The sequence below is a fragment of the Ambystoma mexicanum genome, chromosome 2q, assembly GCF_040938575.1.
Source record: "Ambystoma mexicanum isolate Mex_15411 chromosome 2q, UKY_AmexF1_1, whole genome shotgun sequence".
Classification (NCBI taxonomy): Eukaryota; Metazoa; Chordata; class Amphibia; order Caudata; family Ambystomatidae; genus Ambystoma; species Ambystoma mexicanum.
Window position 1 is genome coordinate 1,374,073,911 of NC_090924.1, and position 12,426 is coordinate 1,374,086,336.

The following is a 12,426-nucleotide window of genomic DNA, read 5'->3' on the forward strand; positions in this document are numbered from 1 at the left end:
CCCAGGTAATGCCCATTTATGCTGTTCCTTTAACAGACTGTGTTCACTGAAGCTGTACCGTAAACCAACCCATCATCCTGTAATCCAGACTGGCTCTGAATAATAGAACACATGCGCAGCCAGGCTCTGTGAACCAAATGCCCTCGAGGCGCTTGCTGCTTTAGTGAGGAGTGGATGCACAAGGGAGTTTAATAAATAAGGGTTTCTTATGGAGATGGTGCATGTGCTGCTTTGGGGTCCGCTGAGCCCTCGATTGATTGCTGTGTTTGTGCAGTGAGGCTGAGGGTCATTTTAGAAGATTAATTCCTTAATGTGTGGACTCTGGTGTGGCAGAGGCGCCTGAAAGGACTATATACCTACAGTACTCCGTCGTGGCTGACAATCAAACTGACTGGGTGCTGGACTATCCGAATCCTGCACCTGACTGCAGTGTCCAATCTAAATTGATTTCCCACTGCGCCAGGCCCACAGAGTCCAGTCTATGCCACGCTCCCTTCAAGACTCTCCACCCCCACTGGAGGCACCAGGAAATATGACTGTGCTGGGTTATTTATAACCGATTAATACCCAGAGGTTCCTAAGCGCGAACCCGGGGATCGAACCTGTGTTGCTCCGCATCGTCTTACTTGCAAAACGAGCGCGTTGCCCCCGAGCTATCCTCCCGAAACATGTAAAAAACTGCCCACAAAAAACCCGTGGAACAAACCAGGGCCCCCACCACAGAAGGCTACAAAAGCCGGCGCTGTGGCAGGGAGCACGCGAGCTCCGACAAAAGCGCGCCTTTTCCATCTGCGCCAGAGGACGCTAAAAATATGACTTGCTGAGCTTTTCAGCACATTCATGAAACGGGTTAACTGTTTGAGCCACAGCGCCTCCCAGCCGCCACCGCGGTCCCCAGTCTCCACCCGGGCCGGCCGCCTATTGGAAACTACCCCAATTAAACGGGATTGTTACAGCCAATTTGTATCGTTTTAGTCAGGCATGTTCAACTAACAGCGCAGTGTTTTCTAGCGTATCACAGTCCGGAATGGGAGGCAACTCTGCGGGTCCAAGCATTGCAGCTAAATCGATTTGGGTTAGAAGAGCACCGCTCTCGGATATCCAGCGAGGCGTGCCTCGAACAATTCCAGGACATCTTTTCCTGGTTATTTGATTGGACATTATTGTCTACATCTTTTCAACTCTTTTGGTTTCTAGGTTTTCATTTCGATGCGTTATTTTCGGGATAATCACCTAGCAGACGACCTAACATACAGCTGGCGGAGAGGGTATTCAATTGCCTCGGTTGAAATTGGTTAGCATCGATTACAAAGTGTATATTTGAGGTGGGCGCCCGGGGTAGAGAAAGGGCTGTCCTTCCCCGTAGCCACGCTGCTTCAGAGACAACCACCCTCTCCCACCTCCCCCTGGAACCAGGTGGTAGGATCTGCACCAGGAGTCGAACCGCCATGTGTGCTGAAGGATGTGACCTGGCAGTTCAGTCTGATCTGCCTCTTTTGGGGTGGGACAAATGTTGCTTTAGTTATAACCCTTCCCGTAACGGTATAGACCGACTTAAAAAAAAAAAAAAAAACCTTTAAGTGGACGGCTGGCCAAAGCATTCGCCAGTGGTTATGATAAATTCGCAGCTTTCGATACACCCCTTTTTGGGGGCATAACACCACGCTCGAATGAAAGAGCAACAAAGAGGCGAACTTGAAGTGTTGTGAGGTGGTGGGCGCACACCAGCTCGTTCTTCTGAAGCGGGGAAAGGTATCCCCCACACTGCGGCTATCTAGCCTTTGATGCGTTGGGAAAAAAGGAAAATGCACCATAAAAGGTTAAAAAGATATTAGTGCATGCAAAAGTACAGACCGCGTAATTAGCATCATTCGTTTTTTTAATACTGCATATTACAGGCAGAAGAAATGGTTTATGGGTGGGGATTATTAAACACTCTAGACAGTGTTGCTAGTAACGGGTTATATAACGAGAATGACAGAGAACCACTGCTGCCAGGTGATAACTTCAGATGGTGCATGGTGGGATTTGTAGTTTGCTTTTTCTGGTTGCAAGCACAGGCCTACAGATCCCAGCATAGACTGGGAGAACCTGGGACTGGTTGAAGGTGCCACGCGTGAAATGAGGCACCATGGCAACGATGAATAAAAGTGTAGGTTAGACAATGTTGGGTGGTTGGGAAAAGAGGCGAAAACATATGTGCAGGCTGTTAAATGGTCCTCGGTCTTCAGCGTGTTCTTGTGTAGATGGTTCCACCACCAGAAGCTTTAAAGGTGCACTCCATCCCCACAAGCAGTAATCATGCAATCATTCACGCTGCTCAACCACCCCACACCCACTCCCCCCCAGCTAGGTCACACTCAGCCCCCAGGGATGGTAGTCCCATAATTAATATTCTGGAGGACGCCTCTTGGGCAAATAAACCACTATGCCTTCAAGGTTTGACCTGAGCAGACCTTGAGTCCCCCTGCCCCCCCGCACCTATGCACTAATTTCATAGTCTGCAAATCTGTCTCGAAAAACAGTCCCATTGATCCCCAATACTTTAAGACATGGGTACCTTCATTATAGATATAGCCCACCTAGCTGGACCGACACACTCCTAACATCACAAAACAGTCTTCCCACAGCACTGTAACCCTTTTACCTGTTCCACCTGTCCCACACCCCCTTCACCATCCTCTGCCTGCTCCTTTTATTCCTCCGCAGACTGTGGGCTGGATACCCCTGGCGCGGCATAATACCCAAATCTTCAGAAAGGCGTAAGCGTGACGTGGCACATCAGAAAAGCTTCCTAGCCCATTTGGACTCTTCTCATCCATATCATGCAGGGTCTGTTAGCAAAGCTTACAATTTGCTTCAAATGGCATCCCAAGGGCTGTCTTGCCAAGTTCCGGGCATTAGTCAGGATATGATATGGCATTTATAACGCGCCTATACCTAAGTGTTTCAAGGCGCGACGAGGCAAAGGGGGGGAACAGAGGGAAGACGAGATAACGATCCTACTAGGCCAGGTGACATTCAGATCGCGCAAGTGCATGGGAGGGGGCAGTGCAGTAAATGGGATTAATAGAATAAATAACAAAGAATAACAAGAATAAATAACAATAAGTAAAAGTATGACCAGCTGGAGGCAAGTACAACGGTAAGTGCAGACATCCGGAGTCAGGTGCTGGTAGTGGGACTGTAGAGATACAGAGAACAGTCCCCAAGTGCGGGGATTGCCAGAAAGGCAGTGCACGTGTGCGACTGGCAGGGGAGGGGACCTGGGCCCCGAGATCGAAGGGTGGCCAGGTAACCAGTGCAGTTTCAGCAGGAAAATCAGCAGGGGAGAGGAGGAGAGAAAGCAAAGAGAAAGGTTTTGAGGTGCTTCCTGAATCAGAGATGATTCTCCTCAAGATTCAGGGAGGCTGTTCCAGGGTTTAGTTGAACACTTATGGAGTCTCTCTTTCCGGATAGCGAGCGGTTGACATAAAACCCTTTAGAGATACTAAGTTTCCAGTTTGTGAGCATAGAAGAAACATTGGTGCCTATGCACTTTTTTATGCAGATTAGGCAGAGAGGGTGGCATGGAGAAATACTGTAATGCTTCAGTGCAAACTTACTTGGCATTTAATGATAGGGGGAGCAGCAGCAGGCGTCACCATTGCAGTAATTCATCAAGCACTTGGAAGTTTCTTTGACATTATCTAATGAGCTCAAACAGTCTGTAGGGTTTGGTTTGGCATGCTTACCTATCCTTGATCCTTTTGTTTCGCTTAGCCATGGTTATTAGTTATATGGCCAGCCCATGATCCTTCACTGCCGACTATCCTGGCTAGGGATCATTGGAGTTAAAATCCAAAGCATCCGCGTGTCCACTTAAGGAGTAACCATGTGGTAGACACGCTCTTCCTTCTTGGAGTCGATCAATTTCCTTCCTTGGGGACTCTATAAGGATCCTAAATTCCTCATAGGATGGGGACCTCATCTGGGATGCAGTTCACAGCGTGAAATGTCTCCAAGTAACCGGAGCACATTGTACAGTCAAGATGGCCATGAAGGTAGCTGGATGGGTAGGTCGTGCCAGCGTGCTTCTAGATGGACTCTACCACTCGCTCCCTGGTGGACATCTTGATAAAGAACACAAAACGTGGACAGAGCCATTTCATTTCTGCTACCACCTGTGGGCAATGAGCTCAGATGCTGACGTCAACCACATGGACGCAGATCTTCCTGTGTTAAGAGAAATACTTTGGTGTCGAAAAAATCCTAGGTGGTTGAAGAAGCTGTCTGCACAAAAGTCCATTTAAGGTCTCACATAACGGGGCATATATAATGGCCAAAAATGTATAGTTTGCTTCTCAAGTGAACATTAGATTGCAACACACTCTGTATAAACTTCCTAGTTTACGCACGACACCTAGGAGCACCCACTCATTGTACCTTTATTTCGATCCCTGATGTAGAGGAGCGTCAATGCTTCTTTGAGACTAATATTTACTGTTTATGTAGCACGAACCACAATGTCTTTTGAAGAAGATAATCAAGTCACCAAATCGATCGACCTCAGAATGATAATTAGCCAAGTTGACCAGCCGGCATGCCAACGTGCGATCGCAGGTTACGCATAGGTGTCATAGGCCGTTGCTGAACTATTAGAACTACCTTATTGATTATCCAGGACAGTCTTGTAAGGATTAACTAAAAGGCAGCAATAAGAGAATGGCCTGATACTTGATCACTGAGAAAAAAAAAATCCAGCAATGAAATATACTGAGCAAACGTAACCCGCCACCTCCCATTAGTAGCATCATAAAAAAAAATACTGCCACCAAGCAGGTTGGCCCTATCGGTCCACCCATTGGTTTGAGGATAACACCCAGACATGGGAACACATTGTCGGCCTTACCAACGACAGGCCATTCACTAGTAACATTAAAAATACCAGAGTGCACTGGCTACAGATCATCGTTTGTGACCATCGACGCAGTTGAAACAGGTCATCCAGGAAAGCAGGAGATACTTTGGGGAGCAGGTAGTAGCTTGGTTACATCAGAAGTTGACCACCTTATCATAAGATTCCACAGTTAACAGGATGGCAATATAAATATCAGAAAAGGCAGACCCACATAGCCCTTTGACATCAGCTGTTTCCCCGGGACGAGGGGGGTAGGGTAGTGATCATTAAACTCAAATTGGCTTGTTGGAACCACTTCTGCTGCATATCTCCCCAGCACCAATTACTCAGCATAGCGATTTGGATGCCTGATTTATGCTGTACTTCTGGACAGATTAAAGTGGCTGCTACCGAGACAAGGAAACACAGAATTTAAGATTTAGCATGATCTGTTAATACATGCAAGTGTTATTCTGAGGCCTGAGAAAGCGCATAATGCAAAAAGTGTTGACTCACAGATTGATTTAATAGCTTTTCGGTATTGGGATACTTGTCTTGCTGAATAAATTCCCTTGAAGATATTCTAGTGGTGTCTGCGGTTGCTCTACATTGGAAGTGGGAACCATCAACTCCCAACTTGACTAATCCAACTCGCTCTGCCTTAGCCGGCCAAAACAGAAAATCTCTTCTTCCAGTGACCCCAAACACTACAGCAAGACTATTGTCTGGTAAGAAGCCCTGGGCCATTCAGACCTCTACACAAGAGACACCCACATGGCATTCTGTTTACTCAGAGTTCACTCAGTTAGGGACATGCAGTTCCACATCACGAAAACTATGACAAAGTTATTGCTGAAAGCCCTTAAAGCCGAGTTTATTGACCAGTGAATTCAGGTAGTACTCAGCAATGTAGATACTTAGCCAGGCCTGAACGTGGGAATGTTGGGCTGACTGCGATGGGAGGTGGGCAGGGGAGAGCAAAAGTTCTGCTGTGTGCAAACAAGCGGAGGTGGCAGTAGACCCTAGCTAGCTGCAACATGTGGAGGGGCAGAAGAGCCTAGCTGGCTGCAAGAAAGCGGAGGGGGCAGAAGAGCCTAGCTGGCTGCAAGCAATCGGAGGGGGCAGAAGAGCCTCCCCAAGAGCCTCGCCGGCTGCAAGAAAGCGGAGGGGGCAGAAGAGTATCACTGGTTGCAAGCAGGTGAAGGGGGCAGAAGAGCCTCGCCGGCTGCAAGCAGGTGAAGGGGGCAGAAGAGCCTCGCCGGCTGCAAGCAGGTGAAGGGGGCAGAAGAGCCTCGCCGGCTGCAAGCAAGTGGACAGTGCAGAAGAGCCTCGCAGGCTGGAAGCAAGTGCACAGGGCAGAAGAGCCTCGCAGGCTGCCAGTGGGTATTTACTTATTCATTTGCATTTTTAAAACGCGCTGCTGCCCAGGCGCATCATGGCGCTGTTACATGTGAGCATTTCTGGATACAAAGGAATTCATAGTGGTTACATAGATTCTTACAAGTTTGTGACATATATTGTGGTTACATAGTATGATCAGGCATAGCGTGTGTTCTAAACTCTTATCTAGGGGGAAAAGCAGCTCTAGATAGTACGCTGGCAGATATTTTGCGGTGGTTAGGTTCTTTAAAGTGGTAGACAGAAGTAGAGTAAGGGGGTTATGTGAAGAGTGTGGTTTTAAGGGATTTGCGGAATGTTAGAAGGGAAGGCTCTGCTCCGAGAGCATTGGGAAGGGCATTCCAAAGCTTCGGAGCTATGTGGGGGAAGCTGATGCCTCCAGTGTTCGCTCTTTTTATGGATGGGACACGGAGTTGGTTAGCATGCTGACTTCTTCTGGGTCATGTGGAGGTGTTTTTGGATAGTGTATCAGAGAGGTATGAGGGGGCGGCATGATTGATACATTTATGCGTGAGAGTGAGGACTTTAAAATGTATCCTTTCCTTGACAGGGAGCCAATGAGCTTTGCGTCTTGCCTGGGATATGTGGTCAAATTTGGGGATTTGTAGAGCTGCCCTAACAACGTTGTTTGTGTTATTTGGAGCCCGTTAATGTTATTAGTGGAGGTGCCTGCCAGGAGGGCATTGCAATAGTCAAGTCTGGCTCCAACTGTGGCTCTGGCTATTGACAGACAGTTTTGAGCGGTTAAGAAAGGTTTGATTGCCGTTATAAGTTTAGTGGTGTGGGCAGAGGCCGAGGAGATGGCACTGACCCGTCTAGTCATAGAGAGAGTAGAGTCTAGGTATATGCAAAGGGTCTTTACTACCGAGGTAGAGACTGGTATAATTGTGTTCTCGATGGAGAAATGTGTGTATTTTTTGTTAAGTTTGGCGAGGATTTCTTTGGGACCTAGGGTGATAATCTCAGTTTTGTCCCCGTTTAGGCAGAGGCCATTGATTGCCATCCAAGTTTGAATGGTAGTGTATATTTGGTGGAGGGCTGTTTCATCTTGCTCAGTCTCCAGTGAGAGGGAGGAGCACTTGCGTTGTCGTCGGCATAGTTGGTGTAGGCCATGCCTAGAGTGTCCAGTAGGTCAAACAAAAGTTTGGTGAACAGGTTATAGAGGGTGGGTGCTGTACAGGATCCTTGGGGGACTCCACAGCTGCTCCACAGGTTAATTTTTTTGAGCTTCTGACTTTAGCAGGTGGTGCGCAAGAGGGTGACTTGCGGTTGTTGGAGGTGGGAATGGTGAACTGGATGAGGTGGTGGTCTGTCCAAGGGAGGGCTGAGATGTTGGAGATGGATGAGGTTCAGTGGGACTGAAGAGCCTCACCGGCTGCAAGCAAGTGGGGGGGGCAGAAGAGCCTCGCCGGCTGCAAGCAAGTGGGGGGGCAGAAGAGCCTTGCCGGCTGCAAGAAAGTGGGGGGGGCAGAAGAGCCTCGCTGGCTGCAAGCAAGTGGGGGGGGCAGAAGAGCCTCGCCGGCTGCAAGCAAGTGGGGGGGGCAGAAGAGCCTCGCCGGTTGCAAGCAAGTGGGGGGGGCAGAAGAGCCTCGCCGGCTGCAAGCAAGTGGGGGGGGGGGCAGAAGAGCCTCGCCGGCTGCAAGCAAGTGGAGGGGGGGGCAGAAGAGCCTCGCCGGCTGCAAGCAAGTGGAGGGGGGGGCAGAAGAGCCTCGCCGGCTGCAAGCAAGTGGAGGGGGCAGAAGAGCCTCGCCGGCTGCAAGCAAGTGGAGGGAGCAGAAGAGCCTCGCAGGCTGCAAACCAAGTGGAGGGAGCAGAAGAGCCTCGCAGGCTGCAAGCAAGTGGAGGGAGCAGAAGAGCCTCGCAGGCTGCAAGCAAGTGGAGGGAACAGAATAGCTTTTCTGGCTGCAAGTTAGGGGTTATAAGGGATGAAAAGCTTTGCTGGCGGCACATTGTGGGCATAGGGGATGAAAAGCTTTGCTGTCTGCACATTGGGGGCATAGGAGATGAAAAGCTTTGCTGGCTGCACATTTGGGCATAGGGGATGAAAAGCTTTGCTGGCTGCACATTGGGGGCATAGGGGATGAAAAGCTTTGCTGACTGCACATTGGGGGCATAGGGGATGAAAAGCCTCGCTGGTTGCACATTGGGGGTACAGGGGATGAAAAGCCTCGCTGGCTGCAAGTTGGGCTTATAAGGGATGGCTGCGAGCCAGTGCACAGCTGCAAAGGACAAATAACTGTCTCCTGGGGGTAGAGGTTGAGCTCAAATGGCTGCCGGGGGGGGTGGGGGGGTCGTTCCTGTTTTTAAGGGCGAGCGTTGTAAGGGATGTAAGTGGGGAGCTCTCTCGGCTGTCAAGGGGCTCACATGTAGCATGCAGGGTGTGCATAGTGTCAGCACTAGCAGAATTCCCCTGCGCACCCCCGCCCCTCGGATTTCCCACTGCCCTTGTTCTCCTCTCACCAGTCGTTTCTCCCTCTCCACCCCCTCCCCGCCCCCCCACAAACACACACACACGTCCTTAATCGCTCCTTCCGTTTACACCCCCCCCGGCCCCCGCCCCCATATGCATCTTTGCATTTTTCGTTTGGCGCCCCCACTCCTTAAGCACTGGTCGCCATGTACGGTGGGGGTTGGAAGAGCTTGCTACCCGGTGGAGCAGATTATTGGGGGGTGGCTATGCTCATTTGGAGCCCCCCCCGCACTCTACTTCATCGTCTGAGCATGGCTGTGGCATCCCTGGCCGCTGCCCCCACTGCTGCATGGGGAGGAGGCGACAGGAGGCAGAGAGACCTCATTTACAGGGGGGCTGCTTTCCTTCATCTGCATGCTAGGCTCTCCCTCACCTTCGGGTGCACACTCGTCCCCCGAGAATGCTTTCGGCACTACCACCACCCCCACTTCACCTCTCCCCCAGGACGGGCTCCGCTCTGCCCCCCACCCCCGGTGGGGGCCTCACCTCTCTTTGTGTCTCGGTGCTGGGCCTCGACTCGTGTCTCTCTCCGGCGGGGAGAAGCGGAAGTGCTGCTGCGGCTCTCCTCCCCCCTCCCCTGCAGCTCTCCTCCCTCCCCCTGACGGCCCTTCTCTCCCCGCAACCCGCCTCCCCTCCAGCCCCCTCCCTTTCGCACAGCTCTGCCCCTTCACAACGCTCTCCCCCAGCCCCTCTGTCCTCGAAGTACCTGGCTGCCCCCCACCTCTACGGCCCCCATATATTAATACACCAACTAGTATAGTAGCTCGTCAAGCTCACCCTACAAGGTCGCATGCCCTCAACACCCCCCCACCCCCGCCGCTGCTATCCCGTCCTGTTTGTCAGGTAAAGGCGGTATGCTCACTTACACAGCCCCCCCCCCCCCCCCCCGTTTCAAGGTCGCGTGCATTTCTACCATCAGGTTAAGGTCAGAACACCCCCAACCACCACCACCCCCCTTTCAGATAAAGACTGCATTTAACTCCCACATGGCCACCGTAGGCTATGGCTGCAGTTTTCACACCCACCCAGGTTAAATGCTGGAGTTTCAAGACCCCTCCCCCGCCATAGGAAAAGGCTGCGGACCCCCCCCCCCCCCCCCGCAAAGGCTTGTGCTTTGCTCTATGCTTTTCTGACCCTTGCCCTATTTATAAACAATGGCTGTAACATTTCAGTGTGGCCGCCCCCTGCCCCCCCCCCCCCAACCTTCGTTACAGCAAATATCTTGGGATATCTTCCTGGCCCGCACAGGCCCTATATTACCTCATGACTGCCCCTCTGTTTCGCCCCACTGTCGCATAATCACGCCCACCCACTTGTATAATTTCGCACTGCCAATCTGTACCAGCAGCCTACCTGTAGTATTCCACAAAGCACAGCTGAGGTCTCATCTCTCTCTAATAATCCACACCGCCAATACATGCCTCTGACGGCCCTCGTCACGTCTTATAGTGCCTACGTATCCCCTCACTACTGGGCCAAGTGCCTTTCGAAAAATGCTCATTGCACACCCCCCACCCCGAGCCCCCAAACCTGCCCGCTGTCATCCATACCTCAATGTTTGGTCCATACCTGCCCTGGCTTCATTACATCTCCACTATTCCTCTGTGCCTGCTCTTTGCATCACACACCCTCACCACTTGTGTACAGGGGCGTTATAAATGCCATATCATATCACCCTTTCTAAACGTGTATCCAGCAAAGCCACTCAATGTGAAGGGGCCTGGCTGGTCTCAGTCTGCATCTACCAAGGTCTGGCAACACTCCTCCCATCACACACCATTACATCTCATGCCCAAGGGTGGCACTCACTTGCAGGTTCCAAACTAACCCTTGGCTCCAGAAGCTAAAGCAGAGGGGATGAGGTTGAACAGTTAACCCAGAGCCCTCAGCCCCCCACCAGCCAGCTGGTACCGGGGAAATAATGGGGGGTGATGGGAATTCAAGGGAACAAAATTTCAGGAGGACGTTCTTTCCCTGGCTGAACTGTACTAAAAAGGGGTGGGATAGAAGTAGTGTAGCAAGACTGCGCTTGGGTATGTGAAAAAGAAGGTGGATAAGTCAGGTGGAACCCCACAGCACCAGGTTAGCTTCTCGCAGAAAGGCCAAAAGCCTCCTTGCCGTTTCCATGCCTCGTTTTAGGTGGCACAGGCCAAGCTCAAGGCTGGACTCCCCCAGAGGTGTTGTGGGATGCAAGGTTCATAATTGTGTTTACAGTTAACAGGGTGTAAAATGTGCAATCGCAACTAGCCATTGGCTAGTGAGTTTTGGCGAGTAAGAAATGGTGTGCTGCGTGTATGTACAGGATTGAGGTGGCGGGTGACTAATCTTACGGCTGGCTAGTAGCTGGCAACTTGAATGTCTGCCCCCTGCAGTTAATAAATGAAGTAACTATCAAACAAACTGATAGAAACTGGGGGATTTTGATAACTAGGAACTACATCAAAATGTGGGTGAAAAGTGTAGAAAACACAGGTTTATCACTAATGTTAACGGGAACCTCGATATAATGCAAGTCAGTGAGATCCTACCCAGCCAAGCTTCCCTGAGTCTTTTAAGTATGGCTGGCTGGGGCAGAGGTCAGGCAAGTCTAGGCCGCAATGAGACTTGACCATACACAGTTGGACCCTGTGGCTTTAGTTTTCTGGCGACTTTGAAGACATCTTGGTTCCCACACCACCTCCGCATTCGACTGTCTTTAATGAAACTCCAGCCAACACAATTTGCAACTATCTTTCTACTTCTCGTTTGAGTGTAAACTACAAGAAAAAGACTGTACGTTATTCTGTCTGACAGCCAGTAAACTGGTTTTGGCCAGTGTAGCAGGTCCGTGTTCCAGAGATCTCAAACTTCCCTATTCCATGTGTGAGAGACAACCATAGAGCTCAAATTTGTTTCCCTGGAATTATTGGATTGGTAGTCCCTAAATTAAAATGAACAAAAGAACTATAAATTCCATAATTCCAAGAAAAAATGGACTGCATGTCTCATTCACACATTGAATTGGCAAACTTGAGAGCTCTGTGTTTCCATACTATCTCAGTTTTGGACACCTAGGAGCGGAACCCATGTCCTCCCATGCTTACGCCTTAGGACTCAGTTGGCCAGGTTATTCAGATGCAGGAGTTCAGACTGGCTGGATTAGCACTCGCACGAAAGCAGTCTTTCCGGTTGGCTTCATCCCAGGCTGGTCCTATTCCCCCATTCTCATCACAGCCACATCTGTTCACATGTGGTGTACCCCTAGGAATTCTCCCAACACCCATTGTTTTTAATGTGCAAGTCCAGCCTTTGCTGAAACTTGCCTGGTTCTGATACTTTTCTTTTTTACACCCAAGTCAGCAATGTTGGACGAGGTACTATGTCTCTCCGTAGCCAACTTTAAGCTAATTGACTATCTGGTCTTGAATATCGAGTCCAATTTGCTTAAAGTGAACATGAACACACAGTAGTTGCTGTGGTAGGAAAAAAAGTTGTGGTCCAGACTTTGAGCCAAATGACACAGGCACCTGACCTGCTCAAGTTAAACTTGTCAGACAGTGAATGCCTGAGATCCAAGTCAAGACGGTCTCAGACTCTTGCTTCATCTTACATGTCCCAAGGTCTTTCCAAAACTTCCTTACCAATTCAGAACTGCTTCAGGCACGACCATCATTGGCTCCAGGTTGGAATGCGAGTGCCC

At 50.3% G+C, this 12,426-nt stretch overlaps 1 protein-coding gene across 2 annotated transcripts in view; it reads right to left on the reverse strand.

The window, feature by feature from the left end:
- Nucleotides 1-12,426, reverse strand: part of LOC138570181 (ubiquitin-conjugating enzyme E2 E1) — a 481,786-nt gene that overhangs the window by 227,845 nt on the left and 241,515 nt on the right. Inside the window, exon 1 of one of the 2 annotated variants that reach the window (XM_069648863.1) lies at nt 9,234-9,339. The exons of the other annotated variant lie outside the window; for it this stretch is intronic. The gene's annotated coding sequence lies outside the window, so the exon portion shown is untranslated. Of the gene's footprint in view, nt 1-9,233; nt 9,340-12,426 lie in introns of those variants that run through there. 2 annotated transcript variants of the gene reach the window in all.